The sequence below is a fragment of the Heterodontus francisci genome, chromosome 4 (genome assembly GCF_036365525.1).
Source record: "Heterodontus francisci isolate sHetFra1 chromosome 4, sHetFra1.hap1, whole genome shotgun sequence".
Lineage (NCBI taxonomy): Eukaryota > Metazoa > Chordata > Chondrichthyes > Heterodontiformes > Heterodontidae > Heterodontus > Heterodontus francisci.
The window spans coordinates 129,626,100-129,634,383 of NC_090374.1; the positions used below are offsets into that span (position 1 = coordinate 129,626,100).

General features: G+C 41.8%; 1 protein-coding gene across 1 annotated transcript in view; it reads right to left on the reverse strand.

Moving 5' to 3' along the window:
• cdc42se2 (CDC42 small effector 2) overlaps positions 1-7,408 on the reverse strand; it is a 226,978-nt gene extending 219,570 nt beyond the window's left edge. The window contains exon 1 of the mRNA XM_068030164.1: positions 7,159-7,408. The gene's annotated coding sequence lies outside the window, so the exon portion shown is untranslated. The remainder of the gene's footprint in view (positions 1-7,158) is intronic.
• Positions 7,409-8,284: the final 876 nt, after the last annotated feature.

The following is an 8,284-nucleotide window of genomic DNA, read 5'->3' on the forward strand; positions in this document are numbered from 1 at the left end:
TGTCTTTACTCGGAGAATGGTTAGAACATGGAACACGCTACCACCAGGAGTAGTTGAGGCGAATAGCATAGGTGCATTTAAGGGGAAGCGAGATAAGCACATGAGGAAGAGAGGAATGGAAGTATATGCTGATAAGAGTTTAAGAGGGATGGGAGAAGGTTCATGCAAATGGCCTGGTTCTGTGCTGTAGATTCCATGCAAAAAATTAACTCATTTTGAAGTATTTCACACTGATAAATGTACACAGCTCTGTGCTCAAGTGGTTTTATAATCAGTCTCATTCTTTTTGAAGATACATCTCAGTCCTAATATTTCTCTAATGTTGGTAGCTTTATGTATACCAATACCTTGAACACAACATTTGGGCTTAATGGCCTCCTCATAAATACAGCAACAACATACAAATTGCTTTTCTCAAATTACACATGATGGCTCCCAAAAGCATTGTAATAGAGGGTCAACTGCATATGTTAAATAGATTGGAATTCAGTTTAAAAAATGGTTTAGCGTCTGGATGGCTCAGTGATTTTACTGCACTACTAGCATGGTACTCAGCCACAAAGACCAGAAAGATTCCAGGTTTCACAATTGTTCTGTATTGAGTTAGTTGATAGTTAGTAGCCAGGGAAGCAGCTGAAGTACTGCAATGAATATCAGCATTCCTGAATTAGTGGGGTGGGGAGGGAATAGAACAGGATTTCATCTCCTCGTCACTATCCACTGCCCCTTTCTGGAAAATGTTTGCAAGTGTAGAAATTGAGCGAGGACAGGACTGGGCTTGGCTGAGATACCTTGTGTTGTTGAATAGCCCATTGACAATCACTGGCTAGGTTCTCATGAGTGAGTTACCAGATTGCAGCTGACATCCTTGGAACCGTATGTCAGCACAACTCAGGACCTTCAGGAAGGGAGGGAGGAAAATGGAGAATTTTGTTTTAGCTATTGGATTAGTTGAAATATCCTTCACAAACCAAATCGTAAAAAATATCTTATTAACACGCATAAGAGCTGTGAATCAATGGGTTATATCATTCTGTGATATCAGATGGCAATACAATCACCAGTTAAATTTAATTCTCCATCCTTTCCTCCTGCTTTTTACATCCTGGGGTGTGCGTTATGCAATTGCAAACATCAATAATTTTTTGTAAAGTGACCTATTATTTATTCTTTACACAAAAAAATCAAGACATAACTTAAAAAGGAAAAAATTTCAGGACTATGGGGAAAGAGCAGGGACCTCAGTTTAATTGGTAGGAGAACCAGCACAGACACAATGGGCAGAATGATCTCCTTCTGTGCTGTATTCTATGACAACCTCAAGATATTGGATATACTAGATATTTAATTCAATAGGAATAGAAAGACTGATCAAGGAATGAAAAAAAGTATTTTAGAATTGGGAAAATCGCCACAATCTGCATGATAACACACATCTTTATCTTCCATTATCTCAGAACAATTTGTTTCATCTACTGATTTGTATCTATTGTTAATCCCTTTCGGCATGACTGTGCCCAAAACAGACACAATTTTCATTATATTCAACAATTCCCTTGACTTCCTGCAACTTAAAAGAAATAATCAGGTTAAAATAATAAAAAAAGGTGATTTGCTTGATTTTTAGCAATTACTGTACATCCCCTGGATTTTTTTTTGGAGGGAGAGCATGCCAGTTTACTATAAAGCCAACTTTGTTCTATTTCCATTTGACAAAATTCCCTTGTCTAATATCACAACCTGGCATGCAAAGCAACGCTGATGTGTTCACCCTATTTCTAACTAACTGGCTGCAATTAACATAACCACGATTCTTTACAATTTCCAATCAACTGTTTGTACAGATCAGTCTAAAATGTTCTGAAAGAGAAAGCAATAGGACATTACAGTACATTTAAGACTGTCAAAGAGTTTTCTCTGCATCAGTATGGAACTTGCAAATCTCACTAATATTTATGCAAGAAATGTTTCACAGATGACAGGGGATATTCTTTGGGCCTTATGTTATACTTCAGCTGTGAATGAGAATCAGTTGGAACTTACAGCTATTGGGGATCGCAATGTACCATCTGAAAGGTGAAAATTTAATCTTGGATGTTAGTTCTGACTAAAATACTCCAGCTCCTGCTCTGAATTTAAATACAGTGCATTCCTATTTAAACCACACAACTCAATCTGATACTAAATACAATCCAGAAGTACACTGTCATTTGCCCAGCTTCGATTCCTCTATTAAGTGATATTAAAATATCAGCACATGTTAGAGCACCATAGTGACACAGCTATACTGAGCAGAGGGAATTGGGGCCATGTCTATGACGCTCCAATCACTGTGTTACCTAAATACAACAATGTTGCTATGAGACATGGCGTGGATATTGGGCCTGCCCTGATCAGGAAAGAGAGAAACTTGGAGAATGTCAGGGTGGATTTTAACTTTTGGGCGGCCGACCACCGGAGGCACCAGCTGCCTGCCTGTCCCAGTGGTGAAGAGGCCACAGGAATTTTGAAGCCCAGGCTTCATTTCAATGGATACAGCTATCCCAATGCAGCCCACTGGTTACAGTCCTGAGGAATTTCGGCCAGCTCCTAACCCAAGCCAGCCCCTGGTAGGTCCTGGAGGGAGGGGGACACCAGGCTGGCAATGACCCAGAGTAGTTTTGTGGAGCAAGGAGGTGTATTTCTGCTCCCTCTACCTCCATAAACCATAATATAAAAAAAAAATCTTAAACATCCAACAGCAGTTTCTTGAAGTATTCTCCATCCATATGTCCCTTAAAATTACAACGTGGTCCTAACTATGTCATAGGGCAGCTATTTGCATAAGCAGGGGAGGCAGTGGTGTAGTGGTAATGTCACTGAACTAGTATTCCAGAGGCCCAGGCTAATTCTTAGTTAAAATCTGATATTTAAAAAATCATTCAGCAACAGAAGGTGGTGATAGAGAGATGGAATACTTATTGAATTTAATGCTCCATTTTTCAAGATGTTTCAGTAAAACTCTACATACATTACATTGCATTTCTGGGTCTGCTACTTTGTCAAAATCTTCAGAAATCTAGTAATAATGTGTCATTTTAGTAAGTGCAGAAAAAAATTGGTCTCAGAGCAATTTAAAGACATGCCATTTGTAATTCTAGCCAGCAACTCCATGTCACTTTATCCTCCATAAACCATTGGTACTTTACAATCATGTCACAGCACACGTACACACTAAGCTTTAATGGTAAATTATTTCAGCTTCAGATGACATTTCAGCTTTGTTTCTGTACTCTCTAATCTCATTTAAAGTTCTGACCAAAGAGATAACAGTGTCCCTGAATCAACAGCAAACAAAGTTTGAAAGAAGATCTTGTATGTGCATACATAATTGTGAAGGTAACAAACACAGAAGTGCAGGTATGTGCGAATATGGCCGATAAAGTTGGATCAACCTTGGCAGCTTGGCTTACACAAAGTCACTGTCTGGAACTAGAATTGGGAGAGCACCATGAGAATTACAATACTACTTTTCCACTGGATAAACAGAGCCTTAGAAGTTCGCACCACGCAAAACAGAAATAACTGGTCACTTCCACACCATCAATTTGCCTTTATATACTGTCTTTTAAATAGTTAAATGCTCCCAGGCTCTTCACAAGAGCATAATCAGACAAAGTTCGACACCAAGCCAAAGGAGGAGACACTGGGATAGGTCAGAAGCTTGGTCCATTAGTTAGATTTTAAGGAACGTCTTAACGGAAGAAAGACTGGTAGAGAAGTGAAGAGGCTTACAGAGGGAATTCCAGAACTTAGGTAGATGGCCGAAGACATGGTCACCAATGGTGGAGCAAGGGAAATGCGGAAGGCTCAAAAGGCCCGAGTTGTAGAAATGCAGAGTTCTTGGAATGTTGCAGGGTTGGAGAAAGTTAGAGAGGTAGGGAGGGACAGTGCCCTGGGGGGACTTCAACATGTGGATGACATTCTGGTGGGCTGGGAGCCAATGTAGGTCAATGAGCACAGGGGTGATGTGGGAACGGGACTTGGTGCGAGTTACATATGGGCAGCAGAGTTTTGGATGAGCTTAAGTTTCTGGTGGGTGTAAGACAGGGTACTGGCCAGGGGATTATCAGAATAGTTGAGCACAGAGGTAATGAAGGCATGGATGAGGCTGTCTTTGTGATGGGGACAATATAGGATCAAATAGGACATCGAGGTTGTGAACAGTCTGGTTCAACCTCAGACAGTGGTTAGGGATGGGAATAGAATTGGTGGCTAGGGAATGGAGTTTGCGGCAGACAGCCAAAGACGATGTTTAATTGGCAAGAAATTTTCAGCTCATCCAGGACTGGATGTCAGTCAAGCAGCCTGACAACTCAGACAGTGGAGGTGTCAAAAAAGGTGGTTGTGAGGTAGAGCTGGAAGCCAACACCAGTATAAATCAATCAGAACAGAGTTTGGTGTGAAATAATGAAAACCAAATTGTGCATGAATCATTTCTAATTGCTCAAACTCCATATTAATTTTCAAATAATTCAACCTTGCTGAGCAACTACTCTTAAGTGAACTGTGGCCATAATTAAATTACAACTCACTACACTGCCTTCTGAGGCTGCCAATGAAAATACCTCTGAATTCTGGCAAAGTTTGTCTGAATGATGTGTGCTGTACATTGCTGTATACCAGCTATGTGACTCTAGGTGGGGTTAACCATCTATATCTGACTGAATGCACAGTTTGAATGTATTGTGGTCGCAGTATAGAGGGTACAGAGGAGATTACAAGGAAGCTTCCAAAAAAAGGAGAATTTTAGCTATGAGGAAAGATTGGATAGGCTGGGGTTGTTTTCCTTGAAACAGAGAAGACTGAGGGGAAATTTACTTGAGGAGTATAAAACTATGAGGAGCCTAGATAGAGAGGATAGGAAGGACCTATTTCCCTTAGCAGAGAGGTCAATAACCAATGGGCAGAGATTTAAAGTAACTGGTAAAAGGACTAGAAGGGAGGTGAGGAGAATTTTTTCACCCAGAGCGTGGGAGGGGTCTGGAACTCACTGCCTGCCATCACATTTTTAAAAAAACTTGGACCTGCACACAAAGTGATGTTACCAACAAGGCTATGAACAAAGAGCTGAAAAGTGAGATTAGCTCTTCTAAGCCAGCACAGACATGGGCCAAATGGCTTCCTCCTGCACCGTAAATTGTCTGTGTTTCCATGTTTGTGGACAATAACTCAAGTAGAGACTATTACAATCTCCCTGATTCTTTAGCAGGCCAAATTCCTCCAGAATTGGGCCCTTTCTTGGAGTACAATTAGCAACATTGAGATGAAGGGCATTCCTAGCCCCATCATACCTGACAAACACTCTCTGGAAACATCTGGACTGAGATTTGACACCAGGAAGCTATATCTTCATCTCTAACTGACCGCAAAGTGTCGACAATCCTCTTTGTATTCCCCAGAAATAGTCCTGCTAAGGTTGGGAAAATTTGCTGGCAAGAGGGTAGAGAGATTCTTATCTCCCCCTGTAAGCACACTGGCCCAAGTCTGCAGCAAACCCCATTCTAGTGTTTACACTGGCTTTTTTCCTCTCCGGCAAGGAACTTTATTCATGCAATGTATGCAATTTTGATACATTATTTTGCCTTCATTCCATCTTCATGTTATTGTTCCATTACTGTTATTAGACCTTTAGTACCAATTTCAGTGGTATTCATGCACTTTTGTATTTTTTGCAAAAACATACCTAAATAAAGTACTTGAAAGCTCACATTCCAAGTCAATCAACCAGCGACATTTGGGAGCACGTGAGCATTAAACAGATTTTAAGAGCCATTCAACTACATTTGTTTCCAAAGTCAAGAGTGAGAGAAACTGGACTTTAAAATTACTTGCGAGATAGGGAACAGAAGTATGTTTAAGCTGGGAGCAGGCATTAAGATCCAATTCTAACAGTGTGATGGTAGAGGTTTAAATGATCCCCTGTGTAAAACAGGGAATTACTGTCTGTGTTAAGCTGTTGCTTAACAAGGACAGGAATAGGTAGAGGAAAGGAAATTGAACTTGAGGGGGATGGGAGCGAGATACATGGTGGGGATAATAAAGCAGGTGTAAGTGATAATAGGAAGCCGGGGCCGGAAAATCCGAGCTTATCTCAGTCACCAGCAGAGTGCTCTGAGCTACTGTGGAATTAGAGAATGGGTCACCTGTCAACTACTGTACAATAAATCACTGCAGAGTATGTTCAGGATTGCTTCTAACACACTCGCAGTGATGAGTAATTAAATAAAATCTGCTTTATTTACATCAGTTTTAAGATTTACAACAAACCATTTTTTTTAATCGGCCTGCTGAATACATTTGAATTAACACACTGAATAAATCGGCCTGTATCTAATTGAAACAAAAAGACTGTGTTAAATGTGACCTGAAGTGAATGACTGAGGATATCTGTGTTTGTACTTTTGGAGCTAATGTTGGTGCATAACAAAAAGTCACAGCCTCCTGCCCCAGGATGCAAGGATGCAGTTTAAACGCGAGCTCTGAGATTTGCTCTGGATGAAAATGTTACAAATCTCTCACGCTCCGGTCTATCCGTGCCGTGAAACCAAGACTGCGCCCAGACCCACATATCGCCAGACAGATGCCAGCCAAACATCCATCTCATACATCTGCAACATCAGCCCTTTGTGTATTCAATTCACCAGCTTCAAACACCATCTACAGGATTCAAACCAGAAATACTTGGTCCAGTTTAGGAAACACCATTTCAGAATGAATGCAAATACCTTCCTCGGTTCCTGAAGTTTCGCACACAAAATCTGCTGAATAAGAAACGTGTAAATCTGAAGAAAGGCACATGCACTGTTAACATCTACACTGGCAACATGCAAATGGTCTTGCACGCGAAATTCAAATTGAAGTGTTGATTCTTGGTAACATTACCATCATGGATACCAGAAATCAGATCACCCATTCATTCTGAGGAAAGGATTAAACAGCAGCACATCTCCTTGCTGCTCGCGTCAAGCCGCCTTTCTGCATGAGCGGTGGGATTTGGAAGTGAATGAGTGCGCCGCAGACTCCATCCACATCACACACCCAGCTAAAGCAACAGGGAAGGGGAGTGGAAAGACATCTGGAAATAAGAGGTCGGAAAATAAAGCGAAGTTCACACACCTCAGCCTGCGCCTTTTGCTGCTGGCTTCTCCCTGGATGGTTATCGCAGAGACGCTGCAGAAAGCCGTGCGCTCTGAGTGCTGTCTGCTGTGTCAGTGTCTCACTCACTCAGCCACTGCCTCTCCCAGGCTGCTCAGCCTTAACACATTCCGCTAAACAGGAAGATGGCGACTCGGGGCTGAGTGTGCAGAAGAACTGAAAAAGCCCTGCTGCCTGGAAAGAAAGAAAACCGAAACGGCGAATACTGAGAAAGAAAGGAGGAGACTAAGAGGCCCTCCTCCCTGAGAGACTGAGAGAGGACAAGCAGCGCCTTTGCTGGTCTCACTTGGGACAGCACCAGCGCAGGGCATTTTTCAACCTTCCCCAGTACCAAACGCAGTAAACCGAGCTAAGGGAGAAAGGCAGCATCTTGGGATGTGGGAAGTAGGTTTCCATAAGTGTAAATGGTTGGGATGCCAACATCATCAGGGTAGCCTACAACCCTACAAAATAGCTGCACTCACAGAATTGTTAAGAGTACGGAAGCAGGCCATTTGGCCCATCATGTCCTCACTGGCTCTCTGAAAGAGCAATTCCCTTAGTTCCATTCCCCTGCCTTCTCACCGTAACCCTATACATTCTTCTGATTCATATAACTGTCTAATTCCCTTTTGAATGCTCCAATTGAACCTGCCTCCACCACACTCTCAGTCAGCACATTCCAGACCTTAACCACTTGCTGAGTGAAAAAGTTTTTCCTCATGTCATTTTTGCTTCTCTTACCAAATACTTTAAATCTGTGACCTCTTGTTCTCAATTCTTTCTTAAGTAGGAACAGTTTCTGTCAATTTACTCTGTCCAGACCCCTCATGATTTTGAATACCTCTATCAAATCACCTCTCAGCCTTCTCTTCTCCAAGGAAACCAGTCTTAACTTATCCAATCTATCTTCATAACTGAAATTCCTCATCCTTGGAACCATTCTCGTGAACCTTTTCTGTACTCTCCCCAGTGCCCTCAAGCTTTTTCTAAAGAACGGCGCCCAGAACTGGATGCAATACTCCAGCTGAGGCCAAACTAGTGTCTTATACAAGTTCAACGTAATCTCCTTGCTCTTGTACTCTATGTCCCTATTCATAAATCCCAG